The sequence below is a fragment of the Ciconia boyciana genome, chromosome 5 (assembly GCF_034638445.1).
Source record: "Ciconia boyciana chromosome 5, ASM3463844v1, whole genome shotgun sequence".
Taxonomy (NCBI): Eukaryota; Metazoa; Chordata; class Aves; order Ciconiiformes; family Ciconiidae; genus Ciconia; species Ciconia boyciana.
Window position 1 is genome coordinate 77698665 of NC_132938.1, and position 13835 is coordinate 77712499.

The 13835-nt window shown below is 41.3% G+C and overlaps 1 long non-coding RNA gene across 15 annotated transcripts in view; it reads right to left on the reverse strand.

The window, feature by feature from the left end:
• Window positions 1-13835, reverse strand: part of LOC140652442 (uncharacterized) — a 236781-nt gene that overhangs the window by 39938 nt on the left and 183008 nt on the right. The window contains exon 4 of one of the 15 annotated variants that reach the window (XR_012042791.1): window positions 12934-12984. The exons of the other annotated variants lie outside the window; for them this stretch is intronic. This is a non-coding gene — a long non-coding RNA (uncharacterized lncRNA). The remainder of the gene's footprint in view (window positions 1-12933; window positions 12985-13835) is intronic. 15 annotated transcript variants of the gene reach the window in all.

A 13835-nucleotide genomic window follows, 5' to 3' on the forward strand; every position in this document is an offset into this window, starting at 1 on the left:
TGTTTGGTGACTTCTGCCATTGATCCAGAAATAGATCCTGTGACACATTATTTCAGGGCAGGACAGAAGTAGAGTAGCAGAGACACATGGATAAGCATGCCTTTTGACTAACCAGCAGCTGCACGCTCGCAGCAGTACTAAATTCCCAGTAGAAGTTTCAGACAGTGTTTTGACAACGAGAAACTCTCTGCATTGAGTCAGTGATCTGATTCTCCTGACCTAGTCTAATGTTTTAAAGACTTCACGTACTAAAGAAATATACGTCAGGCACTTGGATGAAAGTTCCCCTACTATAAATTTCTGAACTTCATCAATACCTTTTACTTATTGGGTCAGGAATATGAGAACTGCAATTTTCAAGAAGTTCACTAAGCATGCATTTTTTACTTCTTGGGGCTTGGAGCCCCAGCTGACCTGGAAAAAGTCTGTATGTATTCTCAAACTAGCTGCCAAGAACAGGCCTGAATTCCACACAGTTTTGTCAATGGCTCTGGCTCACTGGTAAACCTTGGCCCCCATGTTGCAGTTGGGCCCTCTTCTCCCTATAGCTTTACTAGCTGTATGCAAGCGGTGCAGTAGATTGCAGCCTATGTGAAGAGGGCAATGGCAGTTTGCAGGTCGCAGGTTTGATACAGACTTTAAACTGCACAAGAACTGAGATGTGAATTGTCTTTAAAGAGAGAGTGCCTTTTCATTTCTCCCTCTTTCCACAGAATTTTCTTCACAGATGTGGGCATGGGAAAGAATTAGCTATGGGCCTAATTTGAATGTTCTGCCTCTTAAGAAATCAAAGCTTCTACATAGAGTTATAACATTTGCATAGCCAAAATGCAACACCATATTAAAAAGCAGGCTAAATAAAACCCTTCCTATGTGCTACTCCTCCGTTACCTTTCTATACTCTGTAAAAAAGCACCAAGATAACCATTCTCTGCATTCAGAAGGCTTTCTCTTTAAAAGCAGAAAAACAGATAATCTTGTCATTACTTCTAGATTTACAGTAGACACAGAGCAAAAGATGAACAGCCCAAAATTTTTCATCTGTTATATAGTCAGTGCATCCTAGTATTCAGATGCAATAAACCGACAGCTGCTTATCAACTACTGCTTGTATCTAGGCATGTTTGATGTAACTGAAGAGAGCAAAGGAACAAATGAGCAAAGAAAAGAAAGCACAGAGGGAAAACAGAGCTTCACCATTTGCTCAACTGCCTTGGAGCGTTAGGAAACATCAATGCTCTATTGACTTTGCTTCTCTTGTGCTCGTTTATATCACTGGAGGGTCTGGCCTGTGCTTTAAGAAAATACTGCTCCTTTTCAATTGTTAAATAGTGACAAAGTCCAGGTGACCCTAGCAGAGAGTCTGCGTGGTTTATGTCAAGCCTGGAGACAGTGACTCATGGAGTCACAGATGATCAGTTGATAAATGTCACCGGTATCAGAAACTTGGCCATTAACATGAGTGATGTGAGAACTAAGAGGTTAAGTAAAAGCTACCTTCATAATTAGTTTGCGATACAGAAAAGCAACATTATGACCCAGGCTTGGATTTTTGGTTTTGTTTCTCATTTCCCCTTAAGGTGGATTTGGTTTTGTAATTTTGCTTGTGGTTAGATGCTTTGTAAGTTTTTTTTTAATGCAATATACATTTTTCATGGGCTTGTTGCCTGGGAAAAGTCTACAAGAAATGTTAGAAAGAGGTTCAGATGAACCAGGGGGTCAACCATGATTTTTTGCAACAGTCTGCTGCAACCATGCAGTCTGTTTGCAACAAACTGCTAGGTTTTGGAATTGCCTTAGCTTCAAAGTGACTCAGAAGCTGGTTTTGAAAAGGTTTCTAGGAAAGAGTAAACTGCGTTAGTATATACAGTACAAGCAATGAGTTCCCTTATCTACAGTTAAACATAAGACTAAGGACTTTGCTGAAGTAAGGCCCTGACAAAATCTTCCAAAATGACTTAAATATCCAAAGTTTTATGCTTAAATTTATAAGCACACAACACTTTAGATGATAACCATTCTGAGTAGCCTTCTCAGTTGCAATTCAAGAATTCAATATGTCATTCAAGTCATTGTGTCCAAGTGGCATCCCACTTTAGGCACAGACACTTTCCTGATCTTCATTGATTTAAGGCAAAAAAAATTACAACTTAGAAAAACACTGGGAAGCTTTGGCTTCTAACATGCAAAATCTCACAAACTCATTATTAAGAAGCTAGTTTACAACATACAAAGTAGAAGCTAATATTTCATAGTGGTGATGACTATGTATGAAGCATACGCACGTAAGGTATGTATGATACATTTTTAGTACACCATAGATTTAGTCGTATCTCTTTTCTCCATCCTCTTATCAACTACACTTTGACAAGAAAAAAGACAAAGCGGGTTTAGGCCACTAACATTACAGATAGATTTACCAGAATGCAATCCAGTCACCAAAGCATTTAAATAAAGAAATAGAAAGGGGTAAACCATCTTGGTGGCTTGTGGAGACTTTAGGCATAACAGAGAACACCCTTTTCAAGACTGAGTATTCAATATTCATCACACTATTAAAGGTATCCCATTCTCTTTCAAAAGGACAGTCTAAAGTACAATTGCTCAGACATTCCTCAACAGATAATATGGACCATTAACAGAAACACATTTTGCAGAAATAAATCCTTTTCTGTTATATTTCAGTTTGCAATTAAGTTAGTATTTACCTACAAATACAGGGAAAGGAAGAAGGGTTTCCTCCTCAATTTTCCTGTTCAAAATTGTTTTCATTTAATTTCTCATACAGTGGGAAATACAAAAGTAATCAAAATCAGAATGAAACATCATACATTATATTTTCTCAACCTCTTCAATAAAACTTTATTTTGGTGGAATTTCTGATTGCTTGGGAAATTTGGAGATTTTGCCTCTCTCTGGTGTGGAAATAAGCAAGGAAAGCTTTAAATGATTGCTTGGAGGTTATTTTATTCTGACACCCATCCTAATTCTGATCTTTCTCAGCACTTGAAAGCAGATTAATTTACTCATCCCTTCCCTTTGGTAGCCACATTGGACTCAATGAGTGCACCTGCTAGTTCCCCAGATTTGCAAAGCTTCTTCATCCTTATGTTCTCTACACTCGGTCTTCCTGGCCCAATGCACACATCAGAGTTCTTGGAAGGTCTGATGCCCCCAGCATGATCCTCCTCTTTCACCTTGCTCATGCCAGCTTTGCTTTGCTATCGAAACTGCTAAAAGCTTAGTTATTAGAACTGTTGGAACTTAGTTAGCTGTTGGAACAAGTCATGTTTCAAACTTGTGACTCCTGGCAACAGAAGAAAGGTTCCTTGTATCTCTGCAGATCTGCAATTTGAAAACACGGATGGTACCCCAGGAACGACTGAAGAGGAATCAGACCCATCAAGGGATGCATCAGAGCCAGCTGAGCCTAAGTCTGCATCGAGAAGAGGCAGATGGTAGTCACTAGACTCTTGTGAAGGGTTGAGCAGCATGCCAACCTGCCTCACTTCCCAGGCAGTTTGTTTCTTGATAGATGCTTGGTCTGGGATGTTGCAGAGACACTAACAAGACTTGTCTGGACCTTGGACTATTACTCTTTGCTGTTCATTACTCTTCGCTGTTCATTACTCTTCGCTGTTCATTACTCTTCGCTGTTCATTCATGTGAGCACAATGACACTGACAGGGGTGAGCGTACCAAGAGTGACTATAAGGTCTGGGGACGCAGGTGAAGAGGAGAGGCTCGGGGAGGAGTAGATATGTCTGGTAATTGATGAGCTTACTAGGGGATGTGTTCTGCTGGACCCATTACAAACAAGGAAGAATTGGTCAAAAATGTGAAGGTCGTAGCTGCAGTGAGCATGAGACTGTGAAGTTGAAAATCCTGAGAGAAGTGAGCAAGACAAACAGTAGAATCACAGCCCTGGGCTTTAGGAGAGTGGATTTCAGATTATTCATAGGTTTGCTGGGCAGGATCCCATGGGAGACTGGCCTGGAGGCCAACAAGCCTAAGCAAGCTAGTTGATATGGCAGGACACCATCCTCAAAGCACAAAAAATGGTCCAAACTGAGGTGCAGAAAGTTGAGCAGGCACAGAACAGGCTCAGCATGGAGGAGCGGGGAACTCCTGACTGAGTTCAAATGCAAAAGGCACACAGAAGGCGGAAGCAGAGAGGGGCTATTTGGGGGGAATATAGCGACATTGCTCAAGCACGCAGGGATGGAGCTGGGAAAACCAGAGCTGATCTGGAGTTGAAACTACAACTAAGTTAGATATGAACTGAACAAGCTGATAATGAAGTGGGTGGAAAATTGGCTGGATCTCCAGGCTCACAGAGCTGAGGTCCAGCTGGTGGCTGGTTACTAGCAACATCTTTCAAGGATTGATACTGGGGCCAATACTGTTTAATGTCTTTATTAATGACATGGCTGATGGGGCAGAGTTCACTCTCAGCAAGTTTGTGGACTATATAGGCCATACTTGGGGGAGTGGCTGACATGTTGGAAGGCTGGGCTACTACTCAGAGGGCCCTTGACAGGCTGGAGAAATGGACTAATAGGAACTTCATGAAGTTCAAAAAAGTCAAAAGTGGGAGTCCTGCATCTGGAATGAAATAACTTTCTACAGCAGTACAGGCAGGGGGTTGACCTGAGAGAAAGTAGCTTCACAGAAAAGGATTTGGAGGTCCTGACAACAGCAACATGAGCCAGCAGTGTGCCCTCGTGGCAAGGAAAGCCAACAGCACCTTGGGCTGTATTAGAGTGTGGCCAGCAGATCAGGGAAAGTGACTACTCCCATCTATTGAGTCCTTGTGAGGCCTTACCTAGACTGCTGTGTCCACTTTTGGGCCCCCTCAGTACAAGAAAGATATTGACATATTGAAGTCAGTCCAGCAGAAGCCACCCGGAGGCTCAGAGGGCTGGAGCGTTTGCCAGGCTGAAAGAGATGGCTTTGTTCAGACTTACGAAAAGAAGACTGAGGGGAGTCCTCATTGCCATCTACAACTACCTGATCAGAGACTATAGAGAACACCAAGCTAAACTCTTCTCAGAGGTTAGCACAACGGTAGACTGAAAAACGATAAACACAGGTTGGAACACCAGAAGTTCAGACCAGATATAAGGACAACTTTTTTAATCACAAGGGTGATCAAACACTGGAACAGGTTGCCCAGAGAGGTTGAGGAATCTCCATCCTTGAGCCAGCCCTGAGCAACCTGGTCTAGCTGGACGTGGTTTGAGCAGGGAGATTGCACTCATTCTCTGGAGGTCCTTTCCATCCTAAGGTATTCTTTGTGTACATTCCCTATCTAGTGAATTCTTTTACTTCTTTAATCACTGGAACAATTTCATCATAACCACCAAGTATTTCAAGAGTAAGACCAAAGGTAAGCAGCCAGCAATGTTATATGCATTTTCACTTTCATCAAAGACAACAAGACTAAAAAAAAAAAATCAGACAAGAGAAAGCAGGTATCTTTCAAGAAACTGTGCTACAGATAATCTAGCAGCTTTCTTTACCTTCTTCTGCAGTTGGAATGGTGGCTGCTGAGTGATGTCCAATGAGATTAATAACATATATGCTGACAGATGCTCTAAATAAAGTGTCAAAGGACGATTCCCAGAAATACTGTGTAAAACTACTGGGGATAATTGTTATCTGGTAGGTTACTGCACATTACCAATTAGCTGCATATGAGACACTGAATCCATCAGATTTCCTATTTGTAAACAAATCCTAGAGGATTCTGTAATTGATAGTCTGAACACATCATTGATCAAAATGATGCTCTATCTAGCATAAATGCACTGAAACAGCTAGTTAACAGGAAAAAATAGTATTTTAGACAACAAAATTCTGATGGCATAATTAAAGGAATTAAATATTGTGCTTGGACTTCAAAGCCAGATAGAAGCAAAAGTTTTATCTCAAAATGTAAAATTGAAGATGCAAATAAATCTTCCATTAAAAACCAGAAACTGCTAAGAATCTAAACTACTTTTTGCCTCATACTAGGCCATTAAAAGGTGAAAACGCTGACTTTTTTTCTTTTTTGATAGTAATGATATTCATAGCAGCCAAAGTTTTGAAAAAAGGTATTTAATACCAACCTTCTGAACGTGTTCTTAGACTTCAATGTAAAATCCTTAACTATTAAGAAAGAAAACTGTAATAGTGTTCACATTTTAATGACAGAGGACAAGATAGTAAAATTTCACTGGTTTTTAATACATTCTAAAGTTGTTTATATCTAGTGGTTTTGACTTTTGTTTCTAACATTTTTTGCCTGAATATAGGTTCTTTCCAGGGCCAGCAGTAATTTATACCACCTGAATAAGGTATATCAGGGATCTCAGGGAGGGGAGGAACAAGTGCAGCAGAACTGGTTCTTTACCATGACCTTCTCCTAGTTATCCATGCTCATCTTCCCATGTCAAATTTGAAGTGAGCAGCTGCAACTCTCACAAGAGACCACTGACAAGAAAATGCTTGCATGAGCTTTCTCCCACCAGAGTGCTTACTTGGGCAACAGAGAACTTGAAGGCAACATAAGAGACACATTCCACATCTAGAAATTTTAGTAGATCAAAGGAGGGGATGTCTTACAAACTCTCCACCACTATCACTGACCTGAAAACAAAGTCCTGGATTTCCATCTTGGACTTCTTGAAATTGCTGGGTCTGGTAAACTGGGTAACATGCTGAACTCAGAAATGATTTGACATTCTTCATTTGAAACGAAGAAGTGATATTTAGCTAGGAGTAATGGGAGGCCCATTCTATGGCTAGAAAGGTGTTTCTATTGCAGAAAACAGCCAATACACGAATCTTGCAACCTTTGCAAGCAAGATGCAAGATTACAAAATGATTACATCCTGGAATTTGTAGCATGCAATCTGTCCATTTTAGATCATCTACCAAAATACCACTTCTGAAAAGCAGGCAGCACGTATCACAATGGTTAGTAAAAATTTAAATGGTTTACCGCACTTACAGGAAACCAGAGCTGTCTAGTTTGTGTCAGATAAGAAAAAGTAGAGCAGCAAAGGAGAGGTTTCCTTATGAGGAGGAGAGCAAAGGAGTGTATTTGAAAGAACATGTAGGATCTGTCCGATGGGCAGGCTAGAGAATGTTTTTAAGTGAGAGGGAAGGTAGCACACTACTACAGCTCTAGGAAATCCACCTTCTTTAGAAGGAAACAAACAAAAATAAAGGAAAGAAACCAACAACCATAAAAGCACATCTTGTCATTTGTGCTGACTGTTTGGCTCCTAATAAATGACCTGAGCTGTCTGCAACACCAGAGCACTCACCAGTTTGAAAGCCCTGAAACTTTTCCAGAGGCTGTTTTGTTTATTTCTGTTGCACTCAAATCCACTTAACACGGCACCATGATAAACACCACTTTCACTTAAGTTGTCCTGATGGCCAATAGACTTAGTGCCAGGTGCTCTCAAAATATAGTAAATAATTGTCTGTCTCATCCACTTAAGAAGCAGAGCTTACATTCTGTGCAAGCCTGCCACGTTTTCCTAACATACCTGCTGGCTTGCTGCTCTTATTTTGTTGTTTAGTTTTGTTAGCTATTAAACACAGCCAGTGGTTTAATAAAATTTTAAGCGTTTTGTATAATGCTCAATTATACAGCTATAAAAGACATGAAATGACTCAAAGTCCCAGATTAGTAAGTGTCTTCAGAAGGATCACAAGGGCTTGAAACCATAAAGGTCTGATTGAACAGAACCATCAGGCTGGAGTTAAGGTTAGGTATGGGTTTAAGGTCAAGTATGCCAGGGTAGACTGGTCAACCTGACTAATGATAGGCATGACATAAACAGTGGTTTCTGACCTAGCTAACATGGGATACGTGAGACTCTATAATTTTGGGGTTTTTTCTGTCTTGGAGTGAGATAGATATAGTGGAAAACACATTCAGTGTTGTGGGATTTGTGGATAATAAGAACAATCTGCTAATATGAGTATACTGGAATTTGTCATAGAGCAAAAGGTGAAAAAACAGATCCAGAAAAAGTTTCTAAGACAGCTTAAAGCTCATTGTTGGTGTCCATATGAGACAGATGTGTGTTCTAGTTTTCAAGTTCTTGATGTTCCTGCACTAAACTAAAATGTTCAGATTACAGCTGAGACTTTTCTTGGGAATGAGGTGGCTACTTTGCTGAGGAGAGACTCACAGCCACGTTTTACAGTGCCAGCTAGTTTATATCACTGGCCAGCATCATAGCTGGGGCTAGCGGCATTGACAGGGTCCTGCTTTGGGTTAGGCTCTGCACAGCACTAGGATTTCTGTCATGCCGGACCAGATCCACAGCACCTGACCTCGATTTAGGACTGGTGCTTGCCTGTGATGGCAGCCTATATTTTTTCTTTTTCCTTTTCCTTTTTTTTTTTCAACAAAGTAGGTATGTGAGAGCTTCTGTAACAGTGGTTGCTAATAGCAGAGTGCACGTCTTCTGTTAATCAACACAAGGATTGTTAGGGGAAGACAAATCTTATTTCATCTAAATACTCTATCTGAAGAAAAAGTTGAATAAAATCAATAAAGAATTGATCTAAAGCTTACATGAGACTCAAACACTATTGTAAATCTGTTTTTGAACGTGTTGATTTGTCAGTGTTCTTAGATTTTTTTCTAATCCAACTCATGAATTTAAAGATGAGCTTTCAGTCCGACGGAGGACTTTCATGTTGCAAGACCTTTACCTCATTCAGTTTGACAGAAAATCTGTGAGTATTACAAAACATCCTCTTTTTCAGTAAGCAAATAATGACCTGGTCAGAGAAAATACTGGAAGTAATTTTCAAAGGACTCTTAAAGACATGTAGGTTACGTTTAAGTGACCTCAGTGACTCAGAGGACTCCGTGACCTCAGAGTGACTCTGGAAAACACTTTTGCAAGTCGGAATGAGAGTTCCTGTGCATCTCCCCAGAATAAGCATCCAAACTGGAACAACTGAGTGAACCCAGGCACCTTACAGGAGCCACACGCTGTATGGGGGACTGGACGGGTAGGGGCACAGCTGGCAGGAGCAGCCTTTTACCGCCAGCAGTGGTGACACACCAGTGGTGGGCACAAGCAGACCAGGACATCAGACAGAGGGCCTGCTGCCTCTGAGGAGCAGTCTGGTGGCCTTTTGCTGAGACAGCCCCCCATCTCAGTCCAACGTGGTCAGCTGCCTTATTGGAGACTTGACTCCAAGGGATCTGGGGATTCCACATACCCAACACCCAAAGCTGTCCACAGAGGGAACTGCCTCCTGGGGGCATGCCCTGCAGCAGCCACCATAGCTGTCTGCTGCTTGGGGCACCAGTCAGATCCCCATCCTTGTGGGAGGGCTCCTAACCTGGGCTCTCTCTGCACCCACCCCAGCTCTTGTCTTGTCCCCCAGGAACTGGGACAGCCCTGTGGCTCTCCATCACTAATTTTTATCATCCGGATGATGCTAATCAATAAGACAGAGAATGGAGAAACTGTTTTAATATTTTTAAGTTAAGCGGAGCTACTGTAGTTGTGAGTTATTGATCGACCTCTATAATTAACTCTATATTATTTTCCCTTGCAGCCATTTAGCACAAAGTGAGCTCATGCTTTTAAAAAAGACACAGAGATGACTGTCCATCCAAAACAATAGCCAGCATAGGAAAAGAATGGCTATCCCCTTTTGGTTAGAGACAAACCTCACTTCAAGTGAAAAAAAGACTATAACAGTTTAATAGTTTTAGTGCCATAATAAACCAAAGTTATATTGCAGTGCTGTCTGCAGTGCCTAGTAAAAGCAAGCACCCCCATCTACCAGGGTAGACCCCTGTCTCCATATAAGTGCTTACTAAAAAGCTAAATCACCTTAAAGGAAGGATTTTACTGTCCTCCTGCTAAATGAGCTTTATGAGCCATTTGCTCAATTCAATCCTGTCTTGTCAGGAGCACTGGCTGTATACTACGCTTGTCAGCATTTGTTCTCACCTTCCATTCAGTTGTATATTTTTATACATTGACAGCTTCTATCATCAAATTTAATGACGTCTTTTAGACAAAGAAATAATTGACTACTGAGATCTTCTTTTATTTGCAGTAACCCTAACAAAGCAACTTCTCAGCAAGCCCTCAGACAATTAAAAAGCATGTTCAATTCCTACAGAACAGACGTGATGCAGAAACATGGCACCAGGACAGGTGCATAAGGATGAGACACAGAGGTTGTTGCCTTTTTTTTAAAAATAAAATAATTTTTATCTTAGTCCCATTCATTTCACTGCCTTCAATGAAAACATGTCTTCTGCAAAAGATTTTATACTAAACAAATTTCTCTATGAGCCTGAATCACATCTTACACACAGTCAGTTCCTTTGAAACATTTTTTCTGTTTCCTTTCCATCCAAAAAAAAAGTATCTGAGGTTTTGTGAGACATGTTTCCAACTTTACAACAAGCATTTATAATATTCCTTGTCTTCCATGTGACCGTATGTTTTCCTCTTGAAACTTACACAAGGCAATGCAGACCCTGGGAATATCCATGTATTTGCATCAGGACAAAGTCACCTTTGGATATGCAAATCTCAAGAGTCAATGATGCCACACAAAATAAATGTACAGAGTGTAGATTGCAGTTATTATGATTATTGGTTATGAAAGGAAAGGTGTAATTTCCATCACTAGCAGGGAATCCAGCACCTGACGGAATGGCAACTCTAATACTAGATGTAATTAAGCAAAATGTACTTCACAGAATTGACTCAAGATTTTGGAACCATTAAAAGCATGCTACTTTACTATTGTCAATGCATGCTACTTTAGAAGTGTATGCCCATGGTAGCACAAATGACTAGCACTGAAGCGTCACAGATCATGACGGAAGATGTCTGAGAAATCTCTTCACCTATTTTGATGTATAGGCCATTTCCTCAAATGCAGAATTTTAATAACAGTTTTTGAAGCCACGAAGGAGAATTTCCCAAGGGAAATGCATACAGGCCTACTTGTTCTCAACAAAATCTTCCCTCTTTAGGGCGGGGAGCAGATACAATGCTTGCAAAGACTGTTTTGTAAGAAAAACGTTTTTGTTGCCTGTGCGTGTTCCCAGCCAGTGGAACGCAGCTTGGAACAGGTCTCTACTAGACAGCAGGGGTGGAACAAGGTTTTGCAAAACAAAGAGTTGGTTCCAGAAACTGAGACCCTCCTGTGAATAACTGATCTACCACAAAAGAAAAGGAAATGGAAGGGGAGGTAGCTTCTTCAGGCTTTGTTGTAATGCTAATTTACGAGATTAACTCTCCAAAAGAGGAAACGTGTCTGCTCCATGGTACAGCTTCTGTAGAGCAGAGCATTTAACATACGTTGAAAATACAGCAACTTCATAGATTGGTGTGCAATGTTCTTTGTTATGACACTCATGGGGTCATGAAAAAAACATACTGAACAACCATATTAAGCCAGAGGTCAATTTAATGCCTATCTCCAGCTTGGTTGCGAAGCCACTGTAGATCATATCTTTGGCTTATCACATGATGCCATCTGAGATGGACAAGACTCTGGTTTGCACCAGGTTATTTTTACCACTTATATTGGCAGTGATTCAGATATCGATTGTCTCACCTGTGTTACATGTCCACAGAAACAAAAATATGAGCAAAATACCCCTAGGCTGCCTGCAAACAGCTGCTTCTCAAGCAGGCAGAAGGGCTCTCATATAAAGGACAACCTGCACCTGATCTGACAATAACCCTTCCAGTCACAGGTCGCTAAACAACACTGAGAAGATGGCCCCAGGAGGTGATAATAATTTGCTTCCACAGCATGATGTTGCCATGTGAAGCATGCAGGTAAGATAGGCCACAACCGTTCCCTGGGAACTTTCTCACTGGAGCAGCTACAGGCTGCCCCGCCATGTTACACAACCTTTGCACTGTTCCTCAGCGCTTGAGTCAGGCAGAGAGCACTACGTATACATCACTGTCCTGGTTTCGGCTGGGATAGAGTTAATTTTCTTCCTAGTAGCTGGTATAGTGCTGTATTTTGGATTTAGTATGAGAATAATGTGATAACACACTGATGGTTTAGTTGTTGCTAAGCAGTGCTTACACTGGTCAAGGACTTCTCAGCTTCCCATGCTCTGCTGGGTGCACAAGAAGCTGGGAAGGGGCACAGCCAGGACAGCTGACCCCAACTGGCCAAAGGGACATTCCATACCATCCGACGTCATGCTCAGTATAGAAACTGGAGGGAGTTGGCCAGGGAGCAGCGGTCGCTGCTCGGGGACGGGCTGGGCATCGGTCAGCGATGGTGAGCAATTGCATTGTGCATCACTTGTTTTGTACATTCTTTTATCATTATTATTATTTTCTCTTCCTCTGCTGCCCTATTAAACTGTCTTTATCTCAACCCACAGGTTTTACCTTTTTTTTCCCCAATTCTCTCCCCCATCGCACCCTGGGGGGGTGGGGAGGGTGAGCGAGCGGCTGCGTGGTGCTTAGTTGCCAACTGGGGTTAAACCACGACAGTCACCTCATGGCTTATCACACCAGCTGGCAGAGGCGGTCCTGAGTTACACCACTCCCTTGAATCTTGTGACAGCCTGCAAAGTGAACATATGTTGCTCACCTGACCTCTTATTTGCTTCTTGGAAATGCAGGTGACAATATATGATGCAGCTTCACATATCTAATAAATACACTAACGACAGTATACAATAAATGCATTTTGATTCAAGACTTGCATCTTTTACAGCAACTATTCGGGACTGGCAACATTGCAGAAAATGGATCATCTATTAGCAAGGATTATATTTAATTGGTGGAAGAAGTGTAGCTTGTAAAAAAGGACAAAGACAATAATGGAAATGGTCTTTCAAAAGCTGAATTCAGGTACAAGAAAACTATCTTGCAATTAATTTTGGCTATGAACATATAGTACCTGATAGAATCCTTGCGCATGCATTCTGTATTGTTTTCATACAACATGTACCTGTTTAGCAAAGAAGGAAACATATTTATTGTTAGTTAATAAACCAGCCTGACTTTATGCCCTTCTACTTAACCCAAACAGACAAGCTGAACTCCTTAAAACAGTTCCTGCAAGTTTCAAGACAATAAAATGTACTGGTTTATCTTTTAAAATACCTGAGACCTGAATTCAGCCCAAACTCCTTCAAAGTAGTACAGAAGCCTGAAGGCTGGTCCAGATAGTAGGTGATCTTCACATGTTTCCAAAACCTCATGATTAATAAGCACAAGATAGGAATATCTTTTTCATCTTCCGGTTTGGTCTGTTTTCATATGTTTTGGGGAGAGTTGTGTGGGTTTTTTTTCACTGAGACTCTGCAGATCTTTTTATTAGAAAGTCTCTGGACACACAGTTGTCTCCAGGTCACTGTGAAATGTGGGCAGACACCTACTTGGAGAGCATGCAGTTATTCCATCCGTGCCTCTCCTCAGCTGTGCAAGTGTGTAGCTCCTTCATACCATGCTCACTTAGCCAGTGCATTACATAAGCTCCCCAGGTCTCCAAGTACTTGAGTCTGTTTGACCTAAATAAATACCCAATTCTGCCACCTTTAAGCAGACCACAGAAATTTTCCAATGTACCTCTTCTCATAGTATAGTACTACATTCACTAAAGGTGGCAGAATCCAACCTGAAAGAGGCTCAGCCGTGCATATCACAGATGGACGACTGAGCTTTGCTGGGAACTATCTCTGAAAGCTCCAAATTTACCCTGTTCTCTACCTTCAAGCAACCAATGATTAGTATAATGCCGCCCTCATTTTTATCACTACCAATAAAGCCTGTTATGAGCAGAGGTTGTGCTGTGTTACA